Genomic DNA, 22,839 nt, shown 5'->3' with positions numbered 1-22,839 from the left:
AAAGCTCCTGAAATTTCTATTAATGGTTCTAAGTTCTAACGCCAAGTAACTAAATCTCTTATTTATTGCAATTTATTGAGGTCATTTTTGTTTTGTCTTGTTGATGAAATATAAAGATAGTATGAATGTAAACAGCTGAATATAAGCTTTCCAACTATCCCGGGTTAACAATCGGTAGCACTTCATCATCTGCTATTTCTTCAATAGTATGCTATGTATTTATTGAGCCTATTAGTTTAGTCTGTAGAGCATAAAGTGAAAAATGCCAAGGACATACTTTCAATCAGTCTCCAAGCCAATACTAGATGCTCCTTTAATGTTGAAAATAGATGTATTTTCTTCTGTATAATGTGTATGTCTATATTTCCTTTGAGGGGAAGCTGATAGAATGTTTAGATGAATCAATTGCATATAGGTGATGAATTGTTATTTATTGCTAAAACACATGGAAAAAACATTAATGGTTCTAAGTTCTAACACTAAGTATGAAAATCTCTTTTGTATTGTAATTTTTCTAAAGTCATATTAGTTTCTTCATGTTGATAATTTATATTTATAACTTCATGGTACACCTCTGAAATGAAGCTTTCCAAATCTCCCGGGTTAACTATCATTAGCACTTCTTCATATGCTGGACTTCCAGGAATTTGTGCAATATGGCCTATTAGCTCAGATGGTTAGAGCGTGGTGCTAATAACGCCAAGGTCACAGGTCCGATCCCTGTACAGGCCAAGTTTAATTGTTTGTAAAAAGATACATTTTTCTTGTGTCTCATTTTTGACTGTTTATCACCTTGGAACAAAAGCTACTTGAAGGATTGTATGAATACATTTGATATAGTTGTAGAATTAATTATCATTCTGAAAGCTCCTGGAATATCTATAATTGGTTCTAAGTTCTAACGCCAAGTAACTAAATCTCTTATTTATTGCAATTTATTGAGGTCATTTTTGTTTTGTCTTATTGATGAAATATAAAGATAGTATGAATGTAAACAGCTGAATATAAGCTTTCCAACTATCCCGGGTTAACAATCAGTAGCACTTCATCATCTGCTATTTCTTCAATAGTATGCTATATATTTAGTGAGCCTATTAGTTTAGTCTTTAGAGCATAAAGTTAAAAATGCCAAGGACATACTTTCAATCAGTCTCCAAGCCAATAAGTGATGCTCCTTTAATGTTGAAAATAGATGTATTTTCTTCTGTATAATGTGTATGTCTATATTTCCTTTGAGGGGAAGCTGATAGAATGATTAGATGAATCAATTGCATATAGGTGATGAATTGTTATTTATTGCTAAAACACATGGAAAAAACATTAATGGTTCTAAGTTCTAACACTAAGTATGAAAATCTCTTTTGTATTGTAATTTTTCTAAAGTCATATTAGTTTCTTCATGTTGATAATTTATATTTATAAATTCATGGTACACCTCCGAAATTAAGCTTTCCAAATCTCCCGGGTTAACTATCATTAGCACTTCTTCATATGCTGGACTTCCAGGAATTTGTGCAAAATGGCCTGTTAGCTCAGATGGTTAGAGCGTGGTGCTAATAACGCCAAGGTCACAGGTTCGATCCCTGTACAGGCCAAGTTTAATTGTTTGAAAAAAGATTAATTTTTCTTGTGTCTCATTTTTGACTGTTTATCACCTTGGATCAAACGCTGCTTGAAGGATTGGATGAATGCATTTGATATAGTTGTAGAATTAATTATTATTCTGAAAGCTCCTGGAATATCTATTAATGGTTCTAAGTTCTAACGCCAAGTAACTAAATCTCTTATTTATTGCAATTTATTGAGGTCATTTTTGTTTTGTCTTGTTGATGAAATATAAAGATAGTATGAATGTAAACAGCTGAATATAAGCTTTCCAACTATCCCGGGTTAACAATCGGTAGCACTTCATCATCTGCTATTTCTTCAATAGTATGCTATGTATTTATTGAGCCTATTAGTTTAGTCTGTAGAGCATAAAGTTAAAAATGCCAAGGACATACTTTCAATCAGTCTCCAAGCCAATACTTGATGCTCCTTTAATGTTGAAAATAGATGTATTTTCTTCTGTATAATGTGTATGTCTATATTTCCTTTGAGGGGAAGCTGATAGAATGATTAGATGAATCAATTGCATATAGGTGATGAATTGTTATTTATTGCTAAAACACATGGAAAAAACATTAATGGTTCTAAGTTCTAACACTAAGTATGAAAATCTCTTTTGTATTGTAATTTTTCTAAAGTCATATTAGTTTCTTCATGTTGATATTTTATATTTATAACTTCATGGTACACCTCTGAAATTAAGCTTTCCAAATCTCCCGGGTTAACTATCATTAGCACTTCTTCATATGCTGGACTTCCAGGAATTTGTGCAAAAAGGCCTGTTAGCTCAGATGGTTAGAGCGTGGTGCTAATAACGCCAAGGTCACAGGTTCGATCCCTGTACAGGCCAAGTTTAATTGTTTGAAAAAAGATTAATTTTTCTTGTGTCTCATTTTTGACTGTTTATCACCTTGGATCAAACGCTGCTTGAAGGATTGGATGAATGCATTTGATATAGTTGTAGAATTAATTATTATTCTGAAAACTCCTGGAATATCTATTAATGGTTCTAAGTTCTAACGCCAAGTAACTAAATCTCTTATTTATTGCAATTTATTGAGGTCATTTTTGTTTTGTCTTGTTGATGAAATATAAAGATAGTATGAATGTAAACAGCTGAATATAAGCTTTCCAACTATCCCGGGTTAACAATCGGTAGCACTTCATCATCTGCTGTTTCTTCAATAGTATGCTATATATTTATTGAGCCTATTAGTTTAGTCTTTAGAGCATAAAGTTAACAATGCCAAGAACATACTTTCAATCAGTCTCTAAGCCAATACTTGATGCTCCTTTAATGTTGAAAATAGATGTATTTTCTTCAGTATCATTTGTATGTCTATATTTCCTTCGAGGGGAAGCTGACACAATGATTAGATGAATCAATTGCATATAGGTGATGAATTGTTATTTATTGCTAAAACTCATCGAAAAACATTAATGGCTCTAAGTTCTAACACTAAGTATGAAAATCTCTTTTGTATTGTAATTTTTCTAAAGTCATATTAGTTTCTTCATGTTGATATTATATATTTATAACTTCATGGTAAACCTCCGAAATTAAGCTTTTCAAATCTCCCGGGTTAACTATCATTAGCACTTCTTCATATGCTGGACTTCCAGGAATTTGTGCAGACCGGCCTGTTAGCTCAGATGGTTAGAGCGTGGTGCTAAAAACGCCAAGGTCACAGGTTCGATCCCTGTACAGGCCAAGTTTAATAGTTTGAAAAAAGATTAATTTTTCTTGTGTCTCATTTTTGACTGTTTATCACCTTGGATCAAACGATGCTTGAAGGATTGGATGAATACATTTGATATAGTTGTAGAATTAATTATTATTCTGAAAGCTCCTGGAATATCTATTAATGGTTCTAAGTTCTAACACCAAGTAACTAAATCTCTTATTTATTGCAATTTATTGAGGTCATTTTTGTTTTGTCTTGTTGATGAAATATAAAGATAGTATGAATGTAAACAGCTGAATATAAGCTTTCCAACTATCCCGGGTTAACAATCGGTAGCACTTCATCATCTGCTATTTCTTCAATAGTATGCCATGTATTTATTGAGCCTATTAGTTTAGTCTGTAGAGCATAAAGTTAAAAATGCCAAGGACATACTTTCAATCAGTCTCCAAGCCAATACTAGATGCTCCTTTAATGTTGAAAATAGATGTATTTTCTTCTGTATAATGTGTATGTCTATATTTCCTTTGAGGGGAAGCTGATAGAATGATTAAATGAATCAATTGCATATAGGTGATGAATTGTTATTTATTGCTAAAACACATGGAAAAAACATTAATAGTTCTAAGTTCTAACACTAAGTATGAAAATCTCTTTTGTATTGTAATTTTTTTAAAGTCATATAAGTTTCTTCATGTTGATATTATATATTTATAACTTCATGGTAAACCTCTGAAGTTAAGCTTTCCAAATCTCCCGGGTTAACCATCATTAGCACTTCTTCATATGCTGGACTTCCAGTAATTTGTGCAAAATGGCCTGTTAGCTCAGATGGTTAGAGCGTGGTGCTAATAATGCCAAGGTCACAGGTTCGATCCCTGTACAGGCCAAGTTTAATTGTTTGTAAAAAGATATATGTTTCTTGTGTCTCATTTTTGACTGTTTATCACCTTGGATCAAATGCTGCTTGAAGGATTGGATGAATACATTTGATATAGTTGTAGAATTAATTATTATTCTGAAAGCTCCTGAAATATCTATTAATGGTTCTAAGTTCTAACGCCAAGTAACTAAATCTCTTATTTATTGCAATTTATTGAGGTCATTTTTGTTTTGTCTTGTTGATGAAATATAAAGATAGTATGAATGTAAACAGCTGAATATAAGCTTTCCAACTATCCCGGGTTAACAATCGGTAGCACTTCATCATCTGCTATTTCTTCAATAGTATGCTATGTATTTATTGAGCCTATTAGTTTAGTCTGTAGAGCATAAAGTTAAAAATGCCAAGGACATACTTTCAATCAGTCTCCAAGCCAATACTTGATGCTCCTTTAATGTTGAAAATAGATGTATTTTCTTCTGTATAATGTGTATGTCTATATTTCCTTTGAGGGGAAGCTGATAGAATGTTTAGATGAATCAATTGCATATAGGTGATGAATTGTTATTTATTGCTAAAACACATGGAAAAAACATTAATGGTTCTAAGTTCTAACACTAAGTATGAAAATCTCTTTTGTATTGTAATTTTTCTAAAGTCATATTAGTTTCTTCATGTTGATAATTTATATTTATAACTTCATGGTACACCTCTGAAATGAAGCTTTCCAAATCTCCCGGGTTAACTATCATTAGCACTTCTTCATATGCTGGACTTCCAGAAATTTGTGCAAAATGGCCTGTTAGCTCAGATGGTTAGAGCGTGGTGCTAATAACGCCAAGGTCACAGGTCCGATCCCTGTACAGGCCAAGTTTAATTGTTTGTAAAAAGATACATTTTTCTTGTGTCTCATTTTTGACTGTTTATCACCTTGGATCAAAAGCTACTTGAAGGATTGGATGAATACATTTGATATAGTTGTAGAATTAATTATTATTCTGAAAGCTCCTGGAATATCTATTAATGGTTCTAAGTTCTAACACCAAGTAACTAAATCTCTTATTTATTGCAATTTATTGAGGTCATTTTTGTTTTGTCTTGTTGATGAAATATAAAAATAGTATGAATGTAAACAGCTGAATATAAGCTTTCCAACTATCCCGGGTTAACAATCAGTAGCACTTCATCATCTGCTATTTCTTCAATAGTATGCTATATATTTAGTGAGCCTATTAGTTTAGTCTTCAGAGCATAAAGTTAAAAATGCCAAGGACATACTTTCAATCCGTCTCCAAGCCAATACTTGATGCTCCTTTAATGTTGAAAATAGATGTATTTTCTTCTGTATCATGTGTATCTCTATATTGCCTTTGAGGGGAAGCTGATAGAATGATTAAATGAATCAATTGCATATAGGTGATGAATTGTTATTTATTGCTAAAACACATGGAAAAAACATTAATGGTTCTAAGTTCTAACACTAAGTATGAAAATCTCTTTTGTATTGTAATTTTTTTAAAGTCATATAAGTTTCTTCATGTTGATATTATATATTTATAACTTCATGGTAAACCTCTGAAATTAAGCTTTCCAAATCTCCCGGGTTAACTATCATTAGCACTTCTTCATATGCTGGACTTCCAGTAATTTGTGCAAAATGGCCTGTTAGCTCAGATGGTTAGAGCGTGGTGCTAATAACGCCAAGGTCACAGGTTCGATCCCTGTACAGGCCAAGTTTAATTGTTTGAAAAAAGATTAATTTTTCTTGTGTCTCATTTTTGACTGTTTATCACCTTGGATCAAACGCTGCTTGAAGGATTGGATGAATGCATTTGATATAGTTGTAGAATTAATTATTATTCTGAAAGCTCCTGGAATATCTATTAATGGTTCTAAGTTCTAACGCCAAGTAACTAAATCTCTTATTTATTGCAATTTATTGAGGTCATTTTTGTTTTGTCTTGTTGATGAAATATAAAGATAGTATGAATGTAAACAGCTGAATATAAGCTTTCCAACTATCCCGGGTTAACAATCGGTAGCACTTCATCATCTGCTATTTCTTCAATAGTATGCTATATATTTATTGAGCCTATTAGTTTAGTCTTTAGAGCATAAAGTTAAAAATGCCAAGGAAATACTTTCAATCAGTCTCCAAGCCAATACTTGATGCTCCTTTAATGTTGAAAATAGATGTATTTTCTTCTGTATAATGTGTATGTCTATATTTCCTTTGAGGGGAAGCTGATAGAATGTTTAGATGAATCAATTGCATATAGGTGATGAATTGTTATTTATTGCTAAAACACATGGAAAAAACATTAATGGTTCTAAGTTCTAACACTAAGTATGAAAATCTGTTTTGTATTGTAATTTTTCTAAAGTCATATTAGTTTCTTCATGTTGATAATTTATATTTATAACTTCATGGTACACCTCTGAAATGAAGCTTTCCAAATCTCCCGGGTTAACTATCATTAGCACTTCTTCATATGCTGGACTTCCAGGAATTTGTGCAAAATGGCCTGTTAGCTCAGATGGTTAGAGCGTGGTGCTAATAACGCCAAGGTCACAGGTCCGATCCCTGTACAGGCCAAGTTTAATTGTTTGTAAAAAGATACATTTTTCTTGTGTCTCATTTTTGACTGTTTATCACCTTGGATCAAAAGCTACTTGAAGGATTGGATGAATACATTTGATATAGTTGTAGAATTAATTATTATTCTGAAAGCTCCTGGAATATCTATTAATGGTTCTAAGTTCTAACACCAAGTAACTAAATCTCTTATTTATTGCAATTTATTGAGGTCATTTTTGTTTTGTCTTGTTGATGAAATATAAAAATAGTATGAATGTAAACAGCTGAATATAAGCTTTCCAACTATCCCGGGTTAACAATCAGTAGCACTTCATCATCTGCTATTTCTTCAATAGTATGCTATATATTTAGTGAGCCTATTAGTTTAGTCTTCAGAGCATAAAGTTAAAAATGCCAAGGACATACTTTCAATCCGTCTCCAAGCCAATACTTGATGCTCCTTTAATGTTGAAAATAGATGTATTTTCTTCTGTATCATGTGTATCTCTATATTGCCTTTGAGGGGAAGCTGATAGAATGATTAAATGAATCAATTGCATATAGGTGATGAATTGTTATTTATTGCTAAAACACATGGAAAAAACATTAATGGTTCTAAGTTCTAACACTAAGTATGAAAATCTCTTTTGTATTGTAATTTTTTTAAAGTCATATAAGTTTCTTCATGTTGATATTATATATTTATAACTTCATGGTAAACCTCTGAAATTAAGCTTTCCAAATCTCCCGGGTTAACTATCATTAGCACTTCTTCATATGCTGGACTTCCAGTAATTTGTGCAAAATGGCCTGTTAGCTCAGATGGTTAGAGCGTGGTGCTAATAACGCCAAGGTCACAGGTTCGATCCCTGTACAGGCCAAGTTTAATTGTTTGAAAAAAGATTAATTTTTCTTGTGTCTCATTTTTGACTGTTTATCACCTTGGATCAAACGCTGCTTGAAGGATTGGATGAATGCATTTGATATAGTTGTAGAATTAATTATTATTCTGAAAGCTCCTGGAATATCTATTAATGGTTCTAAGTTCTAACGCCAAGTAACTAAATCTCTTATTTATTGCAATTTATTGAGGTCATTTTTGTTTTGTCTTGTTGATGAAATATAAAGATAGTATGAATGTAAACAGCTGAATATAAGCTTTCCAACTATCCCGGGTTAACAATCGGTAGCACTTCATCATCTGCTATTTCTTCAATAGTATGCTATATATTTATTGAGCCTATTAGTTTAGTCTTTAGAGCATAAAGTTAACAATGCCAAGAACATACTTTCAATCAGTCTCTAAGCCAATAATTGATGCTCCTTTAATGTTGAAAATAGATGTATTTTCTTCAGTATCATTTGTATGTCTATATTTCCTTCGAGGGGAAGCTGACACAATGATTAGATGAATCAATTGCATATAGGTGATGAATTGTTATTTATTGCTAAAACACATGGAAAAAACACTAATGGCTCTAAGTTCTAACACTAAGTATGAAAATCTCTTTTGTATTGTAATTTTTCTAAAGTCATATTAGTTTCTTCATGTTGATATTATATATTTATAACTTCATGGTAAACCTCCGAAATTAAGCTTTCCAAATCTCCCAGGTTAACTATCATTAGCACTTCTTCATATGCTGGACTTCCAGGAACTTGTGCAAACCTGCCTGTTAGCTCAGATGGTTAGAGCGTGGTGCTAATAACGCCAAGGTCACAGGTTCGATCCCTGTACAGGCCAAGTTTAATTGTTTGAAAAAAGATTAATTTTTCTTGTGTCTCATTTTTGACTGTTTATCACCTTGGATCAAACGATGCTTGAAGGATTGGATGAATACATTTGATATAGTTGTAGAATTAATTATTATTCTGAAAGCTCCTGGAATATCTATTAATGGTTCTAAGTTCTAACACCAAGTAACTAAATCTCTTATTTATTGCAATTTATTGAGGTCATTTTTGTTTTGTCTTGTTGATGAAATATAAAAATAGTATGAATGTAAACAGCTGAATATAAGCTTTCCAACTATCCCGGGTTAACAATCAGTAGCACTTCATAATCTGCTATTTCTTCAATAGTATGCTATATATTTAGTGAGCCTATTAGTTTAGTCTTCAGAGCATAAAGTTAAAAATGCCAAGGACATACTTTCAATCCGTCTCCAAGCCAATACTTGATGCTCCTTTAATGTTGAAAATAGATGTATTTTCTTCTGTATCATGTGTATCTCTATATTGCCTTTGAGGGGAAGCTGATAGAATGATTAAATGAATCAATTGCATATAGGTGATGAATTGTTATTTATTGCTAAAACACATGGAAAAAACATTAATGGTTTTAAGTTCTAACACTAAGTATGAAAATCTCTTTTGTATTGTAATTTTTTTAAAGTCATATAAGTTTCTTCATGTTGATATTATATATTTATAACTTCATGGTAAACCTCTGAAATTAAGCTTTACAAATCTCCCGGGTTAACTATCATTAGCACTTCTTTATATGCTGGACTTCCAGTAATTTGTGCAAAATGGCCTGTTAGCTCAGATGGTTAGAGCGTGGTGCTAATAACGCCGAGGTCACAGGTTCGATCCCTGTACAGGCCAAGTTTAATTGTTTGTAAAAAGATAAATTTTTCTTGTGTCTCATTTTTGACTGTTTATCACCTTGGATCAAACGCTGCTTGAAGGATTGGATGAATACATTTGATATAGTTGTAGAATTAATTATTATTCTGAAAGCTCCTGAAATATCTATTAATGGCTCTAAGTTCTAATGCCAAGTAACTAAATCTCTTATTTATTGCAATTTATTGAGGTAATTTTTGTTTTGTCTTGTTGATGAAATATAAAGATAGTATGAATGTAAACAGCTGAATATAAGCTTTCCAACTATCCCGGGTTAACAATCGGTAGCACTTCATCATCTGCTATTTCTTCAATAGTATGCTATGTATTTATTGAGCCTATTAGTTTAGTCTGTAGAGCATAAAGTTAAAATGCCAAGGACATACTTTCAATCAGTCTCCAAGCCAATACTTGATGCTCCTTTAATGTTGAAAATAGATGTATTTTCTTCTGTATAATGTGTATGTCTATATTTCCTTTGAGGGGAAGCTGATAGAATGATTAGATGAATCAATTGCATATAGGTGATGAATTGTTATTTATTGCTAAAACACATGGAAAAAACATTAATGGTTCTAAGTTCTAACACTAAGTATGAAAATCTCTTTTGTATTGTAATTTTTCTAAAGTCATATTAGTTTCTTCATGTTGATAATTTATATTTATAACTTCATGGTACACCTCTGAAATTAAGCTTTCCAAATCTCCCGGGTTAACTATCATTAGCACTTCTTCATATGCTGGACTTTCAGGACTTTGTGCAAAACGGCCTGTTAGCTCAGATGGTTAGAGCGTGGTGCTAATAACGCCAAGGTCACAGGTTCGATCCCTGTACAGGCCAAGTTTAATTGTTTGAAAAAAGATTAATTTTTCTTGTGTCTCATTTTTGACTGTTTATCACCTTGGATCAAACGCTGCTTGAAGGATTGGATGAATGCATTTGATATAGTTGTAGAATTAATTATTATTCTGAAAGCTCCTGGAATATCTATTAATGGTTCTAAGTTCTAACGCCAAGTAACTAAATCTCTTATTTATTGCAATTTATTGAGGTCATTTTTGTTTTGTCTTGTTGATGAAATATAAAGATAGTATGAATGTAAACAGCTGAATATAAGCTTTCCAACTATCCCGGGTTAACAATCGGTAGCACTTCATCATCTGCTATTTCTTCAATAGTATGCTATATATTTATTGAGCCTATTAGTTTAGTCTTTAGAGCATAAAGTTAACAATGCCAAGAACATACTTTCAATCAGTCTCTAAGCCAATACTTGATGCTCCTTTAATGTTGAAAATAGATGTATTTTCTTCAGTATCATTTGTATGTCTATATTTCCTTCGAGGGGAAGCTGACACAATGATTAGATGAATCAATTGCATATAGGTGATGAATTGTTATTTATTGCTAAAACACATGGAAAAAACACTAATGGCTCTAAGTTCTAACACTAAGTATGAACATCTCTTTTGTATTGTAATTTTTCTAAAGTCATATTAGTTTCTTCATGTTGATATTATATATTTATAACTTCATGGTAAACCTCTGAAGTTAAGCTTTCCAAATCTCCCGGGTTAACCATCATTAGCACTTCTTCATATGCTGGACTTCCAGTAATTTGTGCAAAATGGCCTGTTAGCTCAGATGGTTAGAGCGTGGTGCTAATAATGCCAAGGTCACAGGTTCGATCCCTGTACAGGCCAAGTTTAATTGTTTGTAAAAAGATATATGTTTCTTGTGTCTCATTTTTGACTGTTTATCACCTTGGATCAAATGCTGCTTGAAGGATTGGATGAATACATTTGATATAGTTGTAGAATTAATTATTATTCTGAAAGCTCCTGAAATATCTATTAATGGTTCTAAGTTCTAACGCCAAGTAACTAAATCTCTTATTTATTGCAATTTATTGAGGTCATTTTTGTTTTGTCTTGTTGATGAAATATAAAGATAGTATGAATGTAAACAGCTGAATATAAGCTTTCCAACTATCCCGGGTTAACAATCGGTAGCACTTCATCATCTGCTATTTCTTCAATAGTATGCTATGTATTTATTGAGCCTATTAGTTTAGTCTGTAGAGCATAAAGTTAAAAATGCCAAGGACATACTTTCAATCAGTCTCCAAGCCAATACTTGATGCTCCTTTAATGTTGAAAATAGATGTATTTTCTTCTGTATAATGTGTATGTCTATATTTCCTTTGAGGGGAAGCTGATAGAATGTTTAGATGAATCAATTGCATATAGGTGATGAATTGTTATTTATTGCTAAAACACATGGAAAAAACATTAATGGTTCTAAGTTCTAACACTAAGTATGAAAATCTCTTTTGTATTGTAATTTTTCTAAAGTCATATTAGTTTCTTCATGTTGATAATTTATATTTATAACTTCATGGTACACCTCTGAAATGAAGCTTTCCAAATCTCCCGGGTTAACTATCATTAGCACTTCTTCATATGCTGGACTTCCAGGAATTTGTGCAAAATGGCCTGTTAGCTCAGATGGTTAGAGCGTGGTGCTAATAACGCCAAGGTCACAGGTCCGATCCCTGTACAGGCCAAGTTTAATTGTTTGTAAAAAGATACATTTTTCTTGTGTCTCATTTTTGACTGTTTATCACCTTGGATCAAAAGCTACTTGAAGGATTGGATGAATACATTTGATATAGTTGTAGAATTAATTATTATTCTGAAAGCTCCTGGAATATCTATTAATGGTTCTAAGTTCTAACACCAAGTAACTAAATCTCTTATTTATTGCAATTTATTGAGGTCATTTTTGTTTTGTCTTGTTGATGAAATATAAAAATAGTATGAATGTAAACAGCTGAATATAAGCTTTCCAACTATCCCGGGTTAACAATCAGTAGCACTTCATCATCTGCTATTTCTTCAATAGTATGCTATATATTTAGTGAGCCTATTAGTTTAGTCTTCAGAGCATAAAGTTAAAAATGCCAAGGACATACTTTCAATCCGTCTCCAAGCCAATACTTGATGCTCCTTTAATGTTGAAAATAGATGTATTTTCTTCTGTATCATGTGTATCTCTATATTGCCTTTGAGGGGAAGCTGATAGAATGATTAAATGAATCAATTGCATATAGGTGATGAATTGTTATTTATTGCTAAAACACATGGAAAAAACATTAATGGTTCTAAGTTCTAACACTAAGTATGAACATCTCTTTTGTATTGTAATTTTTTTAAAGTCATATAAGTTTCTTCATGTTGATATTATATATTTATAACTTCATGGTAAACCTCTGAAATTAAGCTTTCCAAATCTCCCGGGTTAACTATCATTAGCACTTCTTCATATGCTGGACTTCCAGTAATTTGTGCAAAATGGCCTGTTAGCTCAGATGGTTAGAGCGTGGTGCTAATAACGCCAAGGTCACAGGTTCGATCCCTGTACAGGCCAAGTTTAATTGTTTGAAAAAAGATTAATTTTTCTTGTGTCTCATTTTTGACTGTTTATCACCTTGGATCAAACGCTGCTTGAAGGATTGGATGAATGCATTTGATATAGTTGTAGAATTAATTATTATTCTGAAAGCTCCTGGAATATCTATTAATGGTTCTAAGTTCTAACGCCAAGTAACTAAATCTCTTATTTATTGCAATTTATTGAGGTCATTTTTGTTTTGTCTTGTTGATGAAATATAAAGATAGTATGAATGTAAACAGCTGAATATAAGCTTTCCAACTATCCCGGGTTAACAATCGGTAGCACTTCATCATCTGCTATTTCTTCAATAGTATGCTATATATTTATTGAGCCTATTAGTTTAGTCTTTAGAGCATAAAGTTAACAATGCCAAGAACATACTTTCAATCAGTCTCTAAGCCAATAATTGATGCTCCTTTAATGTTGAAAATAGATGTATTTTCTTCAGTATCATTTGTATGTCTATATTTCCTTCGAGGGGAAGCTGACACAATGATTAGATGAATCAATTGCATATAGGTGATGAATTGTTATTTATTGCTAAAACACATGGAAAAAACACTAATGGCTCTAAGTTCTAACACTAAGTATGAAAATCTCTTTTGTATTGTAATTTTTCTAAAGTCATATTAGTTTCTTCATGTTGATATTATATATTTATAACTTCATGGTAAACCTCCGAAATTAAGCTTTCCAAATCTCCCAGGTTAACTATCATTAGCACTTCTTCATATGCTGGACTTCCAGGAACTTGTGCAAACCGGCCTGTTAGCTCAGATGGTTAGAGCGTGGTGCTAATAACGCCAAGGTCACAGGTTCGATCCCTGTACAGGCCAAGTTTAATTGTTTGAAAAAAGATTAATTTTTCTTGTGTCTCATTTTTGACTGTTTATCACCTTGGATCAAACGATGCTTGAAGGATTGGATGAATACATTTGATATAGTTGTAGAATTAATTATTATTCTGAAAGCTCCTGGAATATCTATTAATGGTTCTAAGTTCTAACACCAAGTAACTAAATCTCTTATTTATTGCAATTTATTGAGGTCATTTTTGTTTTGTCTTGTTGATGAAATATAAAAATAGTATGAATGTAAACAGCTGAATATAAGCTTTCCAACTATCCCGGGTTAACAATCAGTAGCACTTCATCATCTGCTATTTCTTCAATAGTATGCTATATATTTAGTGAGCCTATTAGTTTAGTCTGTAGAGCATAAAGTTAAAATGCCAAGGACATACTTTCAATCCGTCTCCAAGCCAATACTTGATGCTCCTTTAATGTTGAAAATAGATGTATTTTCTTCTGTATCATGTGTATCTCTATATTGCCTTTGAGGGGAAGCTGATAGAATGATTAAATGAATCAATTGCATATAGGTGATGAATTGTTATTTATTGCTAAAACACATGGAAAAAACATTAATGGTTTTAAGTTCTAACACTAAGTATGAAAATCTCTTTTGTATTGTAATTTTTTTAAAGTCATATAAGTTTCTTCATGTTGATATTATATATTTATAACTTCATGGTAAACCTCTGAAATTAAGCTTTCCAAATCTCCCGGGTTAACTATCATTAGCACTTCTTTATATGCTGGACTTCCAGTAATTTGTGCAAAATGGCCTGTTAGCTCAGATGGTTAGAGCGTGGTGCTAATAACGCCGAGGTCACAGGTTCGATCCCTGTACAGGCCAAGTTTAATTGTTTGTAAAAAGATAAATTTTTCTTGTGTCTCATTTTTGACTGTTTATCACCTTGGATCAAACGCTGCTTGAAGGATTGGATGAATACATTTGATATAGTTGTAGAATTAATTATTATTCTGAAAGCTCCTGAAATATCTATTAATGGCTCTAAGTTCTAATGCCAAGTAACTAAATCTCTTATTTATTGCAATTTATTGAGGTAATTTTTGTTTTGTCTTGTTGATGAAATATAAAGATAGTATGAATGTAAACAGCTGAATATAAGCTTTCCAACTATCCCGGGTTAACAATCGGTAGCACTTCATCATCTGCTATTTCTTCAATAGTATGCTATGTATTTATTGAGCCTATTAGTTTAGTCTGTAGAGCATAAAGTTAAAATGCCAAGGACATACTTTCAATCAGTCTCCAAGCCAATACTTGATGCTCCTTTAATGTTGAAAATAGATGTATTCTCTTCTGTATAATGTGTATGTCTATATTTCCTTTGAGGGGAAGCTGATAGAATGATTAGATGAATCAATTGCATATAGGTGATGAATTGTTATTTATTGCTAAAACACATGGAAAAAACATTAATGGTTCTAAGTTCTAACACTAAGTATGAAAATCTCTTTTGTATTGTAATTTTTCTAAAGTCATATTAGTTTCTTCATGTTGATAATTTATATTTATAACTTCATGGTACACCTCTGAAATTAAGCTTTCCAAATCTCCCGGGTTAACTATCATTAGCACTTCTTCATATGCTGGACTTCCAGGACTTTGTGCAAAACGGCCTGTTAGCTCAGATGGTTAGAGCGTGGTGCTAATAACGCCAAGGTCACAGGTTCGATCCCTGTACAGGCCAAGTTTAATTGTTTGAAAAAAGATTAATTTTTCTTGTGTCTCATTTTTGACTGTTTATCACCTTGGATCAAACGCTGCTTGAAGGATTGGATGAATGCATTTGATATAGTTGTAGAATTAATTATTATTCTGAAAGCTCCTGGAATATATATTAATGGTTCTAAGTTCTAACGCCAAGTAACTAAATCTCTTATTTATTGCAATTTATTGAGGTCATTTTTGTTTTGTCTTGTTGATGAAATATAAAGATAGTATGAATGTAAACAGCTGAATATAAGCTTTCCAACTATCCCGGGTTAACAATCGGTAGCACTTCATCATCTGCTATTTCTTCAATAGTATGCTATATATTTATTGAGCCTATTAGTTTAGTCTTTAGAGCATAAAGTTAACAATGCCAAGGACATACTTTCAATCCGTCTCCAAGCCAATACTTGATGCTCCTTTAATGTTGAAAATAGATGTATTTTCTTCTGTATCATGTGTATCTCTATATTGCCTTTGAGGGGAAGCTGATAGAATGATTAAATGAATCAATTGCATATAGGTGATGAATTGTTATTTATTGCTAAAACACATGGAAAAAACATTAATGGTTCTAAGTTCTAACACTAAGTATGAAAATCTCTTTTGTATTGTAATTTTTTTAAAGTCATATAAGTTTCTTCATGTTGATATTATATATTTATAACTTCATGGTAAACCTCTGAAATTAAGCTTTCCAAATCTCCCGGGTTAACTATCATTAGCACTTCTTCATATGCTGGACTTCCAGTAATTTGTGCAAAATGGCCTGTTAGCTCAGATGGTTAGAGCGTGGTGCTAATAACGCCAAGGTCACAGGTTCGATCCCTGTACAGGCCAAGTTTAATTGTTTGAAAAAAGATTAATTTTTCTTGTGTCTCATTTTTGACTGTTTATCACCTTGGATCAAACGCTGCTTGAAGGATTGGATGAATGCATTTGATATAGTTGTAGAATTAATTATTATTCTGAAAGCTCCTGGAATATCTATTAATGGTTCTAAGTTCTAACGCCAAGTAACTAAATCTCTTATTTATTGCAATTTATTGAGGTCATTTTTGTTTTGTCTTGTTGATGAAATATAAAAATAGTATGAATGTAAACAGCTGAATATAAGCTTTCCAACTATCCCGGGTTAACAATCAGTAGCACTTCATCATCTGCTATTTCTTCAATAGTATGCTATATATTTAGTGAGCCTATTAGTTTAGTCTGTAGAGCATAAAGTTAAAATGCCAAGGACATACTTTCAATCCGTCTCCAAGCCAATACTTGATGCTCCTTTAATGTTGAAAATAGATGTATTTTCTTCTGTATCATGTGTATCTCTATATTGCCTTTGAGGGGAAGCTGATAGAATGATTAAATGAATCAATTGCATATAGGTGATGAATTGTTATTTATTGCTAAAACACATGGAAAAAACATTAATGGTTTTAAGTTCTAACACTAAGTATGAAAATCTCTTTTGTATTGTAATTTTTTTAAAGTCATATAAGTTTCTTCATGTTGATATTATATATTTATAACTTCATGGTAAACCTCTGAAATTAAGCTTTCCAAATCTCCCGGGTTAACTATCATTAGCACTTCTTTATATGCTGGACTTCCAGTAATTTGTGCAAAATGGCCTGTTAGCTCAGATGGTTAGAGCGTGGTGCTAATAACGCCGAGGTCACAGGTTCGATCCCTGTACAGGCCAAGTTTAATTGTTTGTAAAAAGATAAATTTTTCTTGTGTCTCATTTTTGACTGTTTATCACCTTGGATCAAACGCTGCTTGAAGGATTGGATGAATACATTTGATATAGTTGTAGAATTAATTATTATTCTGAAAGCTCCTGAAATATCTATTAATGGCTCTAAGTTCTAATGCCAAGTAACTAAATCTCTTATTTATTGCAATTTATTGAGGTAATTTTTGTTTTGTCTTGTTGATGAAATATAAAGATAGTATGAATGTAAACAGCTGAATATAAGCTTTCCAACTATCCCGGGTTAACAATCGGTAGCACTTCATCATCTGCTATTTCTTCAATAGTATGCTATATATTTATTGAGCCTATTAGTTTAGTCTTTAGAGCATAAAGTTAAAAATGCCAAGGACATACTTTCAATCAGTCTCCAAGCCAATACTTGATGCTCCTTTAATGTTGAAAATAGATGTATTTTCTTCTGTATAATGTGTATGTCTATATTTCCTTTGAGGGGAAGCTGATAGAATGTTTAGATGAATCAATTGCATATAGGTGATGAATTGTTATTTATTGCTAAAACACATGGAAAAAACATTAATGGTTCTAAGTTCTAACACTAAGTATGAAAATCTCTTTTGTATTGTAATTTTTCTAAAGTCATATTAGTTTCTTCATGTTGATAATTTATATTTATAACTTCATGGTACACCTCTGAAATGAAGCTTTCCAAATCTCCCGGGTTAACTATCATTAGCACTTCTTCATATGCTGGACTTCCAGGAATTTGTGCAAAATGGCCTGTTAGCTCAGATGGTTAGAGCGCGGTGCTAATAACGCCAAGGTCACAGGTCCGATCCCTGTACAGGCCAAGTTTAATTGTTTGTAAAAAGATACATTTTTCTTGTGTCTCATTTTTGACTGTTTATCACCTTGGATCAAAAGCTACTTGAAGGATTGGATGAATACATTTGATATAGTTGTAGATTTAATTATTATTCTGAAAGCTCCTGGAATATCTATTAATGGTTCTAAGTTCTAACACCAAGTAACTAAATCTCTTATTTATTGCAATTTATTGAGGTCATTTTTGTTTTGTCTTGTTGATGAAATATAAAAATAGTATGAATGTAAACAGCTGAATATAAGCTTTCCAACTATCCCGGGTTAACAATCAGTAGCACTTCATCATCTGCTATTTCTTCAATAGTATGCTATATATTTAGTGAGCCTATTAGTTTAGTCTTCAGAGCATAAAGTTAAAAATGCCAAGGACATACTTTCAATCCGTCTCCAAGCCAATACTTGATGCTCCTTTAATGTTGAAAATAGATGTATTTTCTTCTGTATCATGTGTATCTCTATATTGCCTTTGAGGGGAAGCTGATAGAATGATTAAATGAATCAATTGCATATAGGTGATGAATTGTTATTTATTGCTAAAACACATGGAAAAAACATTAATGGTTCTAAGTTCTAACACTAAGTATGAAAATCTCTTTTGTATTGTAATTTTTTTAAAGTCATATAAGTTTCTTCATGTTGATATTATATATTTATAACTTCATGGTACACCTCTGAAATGAAGCTTTCCAAATCTCCCGGGTTAACTATCATTAGCACTTCTTCATATGCTGGACTTCCAGGAATTTGTGCAAAATGGCCTGTTAGCTCAGATGGTTAGAGCGTGGTGCTAATAACGCCAAGGTCACAGGTCCGATCCCTGTACAGGCCAAGTTTAATTGTTTGTAAAAAGATACATTTTTCTTGTGTCTCATTTTTGACTGTTTATCACCTTGGATCAAAAGCTACTTGAAGGATTGGATGAATACATTTGATATAGTTGTAGAATTAATTATTATTCTGAAAGCTCCTGGAATATCTATTAATGGTTCTAAGTTCTAACACCAAGTAACTAAATCTCTTATTTATTGCAATTTATTGAGGTCATTTTTGTTTTGTCTTGTTGATGAAATATAAAAATAGTATGAATGTAAACAGCTGAATATAAGCTTTCCAACTATCCCGGGTTAACAATCAGTAGCACTTCATCATCTGCTATTTCTTCAATAGTATGCTATATATTTAGTGAGCCTATTAGTTTAGTCTTCAGAGCATGAAGTTAAAAATGCCAAGGACATACTTTCAATCCGTCTCCAAGCCAATACTTGATGCTCCTTTAATGTTGAAAATAGATGTATTTTCTTCTGTATCATGTGTATCTCTATATTGCCTTTGAGGGGAAGCTGATAGAATGATTAAATGAATCAATTGCATATAGGTGATGAATTGTTATTTATTGCTAAAACACATGGAAAAAACATTAATGGTTCTAAGTTCTAACACTAAGTATGAAAATCTCTTTTGTATTGTAATTTTTTTAAAGTCATATAAGTTTCTTCATGTTGATATTATATATTTATAACTTCATGGTAAACCTCTGAAATTAAGCTTTCCAAATCTCCCGGGTTAACTATCATTAGCACTTCTTCATATGCTGGACTTCCAGTAATTTGTGCAAAATGGCCTGTTAGCTCAGATGGTTAGAGCGTGGTGCTAATAACGCCAAGGTCACAGGTTCGATCCCTGTACAGGCCAAGTTTAATTGTTTGAAAAAAGATTAATTTTTCTTGTGTCTCATTTTTGACTGTTTATCACCTTGGATCAAACGCTGCTTGAAGGATTGGATGAATGCATTTGATATAGTTGTAGAATTAATTATTATTCTGAAAGCTCCTGGAATATCTATTAATGGTTCTAAGTTCTAACGCCAAGTAACTAAATCTCTTATTTATTGCAATTTATTGAGGTCATTTTTGTTTTGTCTTGTTGATGAAATATAAAGATAGTATGAATGTAAACAGCTGAATATAAGCTTTCCAACTATCCCGGGTTAACAATCGGTAGCACTTCATCATCTGCTATTTCTTCAATAGTATGCTATATATTTATTGAGCCTATTAGTTTAGTCTTTAGAGCATAAAGTTAACAATGCCAAGAACATACTTTCAATCAGTCTCTAAGCCAATAATTGATGCTCCTTTAATGTTGAAAATAGATGTATTTTCTTCAGTATCATTTGTATGTCTATATTTCCTTCGAGGGGAAGCTGACACAATGATTAGATGAATCAATTGCATATAGGTGATGAATTGTTATTTATTGCTAAAACACATGGAAAAAACACTAATGGCTCTAAGTTCTAACACTAAGTATGAAAATCTCTTTTGTATTGTAATTTTTCTAAAGTCATATTAGTTTCTTCATGTTGATATTATATATTTATAACTTCATGGTAAACCTCCGAAATTAAGCTTTCCAAATCTCCCAGGTTAACTATCATTAGCACTTCTTCATATGCTGGACTTCCAGGAATTTGTGCAAACCGGCCTGTTAGCTCAGATGGTTAGAGCGTGGTGCTAATAACGCCAAGGTCACAGGTTCGATCCCTGTACAGGCCAAGTTTAATTGTTTGAAAAAAGATTAATTTTTCTTGTGTCTCATTTTTGACTGTTTATCACCTTGGATCAAAAGCTACTTGAAGGATTGGATGAATACATTTGATATAGTTGTAGATTTAATTATTATTCTGAAAGCTCCTGGAATATCTATTAATGGTTCTAAGTTCTAACACCAAGTAACTAAATCTCTTATTTATTGCAATTTATTGAGGTCATTTTTGTTTTGTCTTGTTGATGAAATATAAAAATAGTATGAATGTAAACAGCTGAATATAAGCTTTCCAACTATCCCGGGTTAACAATCAGTAGCACTTCATCATCTGCTATTTCTTCAATAGTATGCTATATATTTAGTGAGCCTATTAGTTTAGTCTTCAGAGCATAAAGTTAAAAATGCCAAGGACATACTTTCAATCCGTCTCCAAGCCAATACTTGATGCTCCTTTAATGTTGAAAATAGATGTATTTTCTTCTGTATCATGTGTATCTCTATATTGCCTTTGAGGGGAAGCTGATAGAATGATTAAATGAATCAATTGCATATAGGTGATGAATTGTTATTTATTGCTAAAACACATGGAAAAAACATTAATGGTTCTAAGTTCTAACACTAAGTATGAAAATCTCTTTTGTATTGTAATTTTTTTAAAGTCATATAAGTTTCTTCATGTTGATATTATATATTTATAACTTCATGGTACACCTCTGAAATGAAGCTTTCCAAATCTCCCGGGTTAACTATCATTAGCACTTCTTCATATGCTGGACTTCCAGGAATTTGTGCAAAATGGCCTGTTAGCTCAGATGGTTAGAGCGTGGTGCTAATAACGCCAAGGTCACAGGTCCGATCCCTGTACAGGCCAAGTTTAATTGTTTGTAAAAAGATACATTTTTCTTGTGTCTCATTTTTGACTGTTTATCACCTTGGATCAAAAGCTACTTGAAGGATTGGATGAATACATTTGATATAGTTGTAGAATTAATTATTATTCTGAAAGCTCCTGGAATATCTATTAATGGTTCTAAGTTCTAACACCAAGTAACTAAATCTCTTATTTATTGCAATTTATTGAGGTCATTTTTGTTTTGTCTTGTTGATGAAATATAAAAATAGTATGAATGTAAACAGCTGAATATAAGCTTTCCAACTATCCCGGGTTAACAATCAGTAGCACTTCATCATCTGCTATTTCTTCAATAGTATGCTATATATTTAGTGAGCCTATTAGTTTAGTCTTCAGAGCATAAAGTTAAAAATGCCAAGGACATACTTTCAATCCGTCTCCAAGCCAATACTTGATGCTCCTTTAATGTTGAAAATAGATGTATTTTCTTCTGTATCATGTGTATCTCTATATTGCCTTTGAGGGGAAGCTGATAGAATGATTAAATGAATCAATTGCATATAGGTGATGAATTGTTATTTATTGCTAAAACACATGGAAAAAACATTAATGGTTCTAAGTTCTAACACTAAGTATGAAAATCTCTTTTGTATTGTAATTTTTTTAAAGTCATATAAGTTTCTTCATGTTGATATTATATATTTATAACTTCATGGTAAACCTCTGAAATTAAGCTTTCCAAATCTCCCGGGTTAACTATCATTAGCACTTCTTCATATGCTGGACTTCCAGTAATTTGTGCAAAATGGCCTGTTAGCTCAGATGGTTAGAGCGTGGTGCTAATAACGCCAAGGTCACAGGTTCGATCCCTGTACAGGCCAAGTTTAATTGTTTGAAAAAAGATTAATTTTTCTTGTGTCTCATTTTTGACTGTTTATCACCTTGGATCAAACGCTGCTTGAAGGATTGGATGAATGCATTTGATATAGTTGTAGAATTAATTATTATTCTGAAAGCTCCTGGAATATCTATTAATGGTTCTAAGTTCTAACGCCAAGTAACTAAATCTCTTATTTATTGCAATTTATTGAGGTCATTTTTGTTTTGTCTTGTTGATGAAATATAAAGATAGTATGAATGTAAACAGCTGAATATAAGCTTTCCAACTATCCCGGGTTAACAATCGGTAGCACTTCATCATCTGCTATTTCTTCAATAGTATGCTATATATTTATTGAGCCTATTAGTTTAGTCTTTAGAGCATAAAGTTAACAATGCCAAGAACATACTTTCAATCAGTCTCTAAGCCAATAATTGATGCTCCTTTAATGTTGAAAATAGATGTATTTTCTTCAGTATCATTTGTATGTCTATATTTCCTTCGAGGGGAAGCTGACACAATGATTAGATGAATCAAT

The 22,839-nt window shown here is 32.1% G+C and overlaps 13 non-coding genes across 13 annotated transcripts; all 13 read left to right on the top strand.

The window, feature by feature from the left end:
• The first annotated feature begins 1,521 nt into the window (after positions 1-1,521).
• On the top strand, positions 1,522-1,595 carry TRNAI-AAU (transfer RNA isoleucine (anticodon AAU)). The gene has a single exon. It is a non-coding gene; the product is annotated as a tRNA-Ile (tRNA).
• Positions 1,596-2,384: 789 nt separating this feature from the next.
• On the top strand, positions 2,385-2,458 carry TRNAI-AAU (transfer RNA isoleucine (anticodon AAU)). The gene has a single exon. It is a non-coding gene; the product is annotated as a tRNA-Ile (tRNA).
• A 788-nt stretch (positions 2,459-3,246) lies between these two features.
• TRNAF-AAA (transfer RNA phenylalanine (anticodon AAA)) lies at positions 3,247-3,320 on the top strand. The gene has a single exon. It is a non-coding gene; the product is annotated as a tRNA-Phe (tRNA).
• Positions 3,321-5,835: 2,515 nt separating this feature from the next.
• TRNAI-AAU (transfer RNA isoleucine (anticodon AAU)) lies at positions 5,836-5,909 on the top strand. Its single transcript has one exon. It is a non-coding gene; the product is annotated as a tRNA-Ile (tRNA).
• Positions 5,910-7,561: 1,652 nt separating this feature from the next.
• Positions 7,562-7,635, top strand: TRNAI-AAU (transfer RNA isoleucine (anticodon AAU)). The gene has a single exon. It is a non-coding gene; the product is annotated as a tRNA-Ile (tRNA).
• A 2,514-nt stretch (positions 7,636-10,149) lies between these two features.
• Positions 10,150-10,223, top strand: TRNAI-AAU (transfer RNA isoleucine (anticodon AAU)). The gene has a single exon. It is a non-coding gene; the product is annotated as a tRNA-Ile (tRNA).
• A 2,515-nt stretch (positions 10,224-12,738) lies between these two features.
• TRNAI-AAU (transfer RNA isoleucine (anticodon AAU)) lies at positions 12,739-12,812 on the top strand. The gene has a single exon. It is a non-coding gene; the product is annotated as a tRNA-Ile (tRNA).
• A 789-nt stretch (positions 12,813-13,601) lies between these two features.
• On the top strand, positions 13,602-13,675 carry TRNAI-AAU (transfer RNA isoleucine (anticodon AAU)). Its single transcript has one exon. It is a non-coding gene; the product is annotated as a tRNA-Ile (tRNA).
• A 1,650-nt stretch (positions 13,676-15,325) lies between these two features.
• On the top strand, positions 15,326-15,399 carry TRNAI-AAU (transfer RNA isoleucine (anticodon AAU)). Its single transcript has one exon. It is a non-coding gene; the product is annotated as a tRNA-Ile (tRNA).
• A 789-nt stretch (positions 15,400-16,188) lies between these two features.
• Positions 16,189-16,262, top strand: TRNAI-AAU (transfer RNA isoleucine (anticodon AAU)). The gene has a single exon. It is a non-coding gene; the product is annotated as a tRNA-Ile (tRNA).
• A 3,377-nt stretch (positions 16,263-19,639) lies between these two features.
• On the top strand, positions 19,640-19,713 carry TRNAI-AAU (transfer RNA isoleucine (anticodon AAU)). Its single transcript has one exon. It is a non-coding gene; the product is annotated as a tRNA-Ile (tRNA).
• A 789-nt stretch (positions 19,714-20,502) lies between these two features.
• Positions 20,503-20,576, top strand: TRNAI-AAU (transfer RNA isoleucine (anticodon AAU)). Its single transcript has one exon. It is a non-coding gene; the product is annotated as a tRNA-Ile (tRNA).
• Positions 20,577-22,228: 1,652 nt separating this feature from the next.
• TRNAI-AAU (transfer RNA isoleucine (anticodon AAU)) lies at positions 22,229-22,302 on the top strand. The gene has a single exon. It is a non-coding gene; the product is annotated as a tRNA-Ile (tRNA).
• Positions 22,303-22,839: the final 537 nt, after the last annotated feature.

This window comes from Lissotriton vulgaris, chromosome 4_1 (assembly GCF_964263255.1).
Source record: "Lissotriton vulgaris chromosome 4_1, aLisVul1.2, whole genome shotgun sequence".
Lineage (NCBI taxonomy): Eukaryota > Metazoa > Chordata > Amphibia > Caudata > Salamandridae > Lissotriton > Lissotriton vulgaris.
Note: the sequence above shows the minus strand (reverse complement) of the source record. Positions and strands in the feature narration are given on the sequence as shown.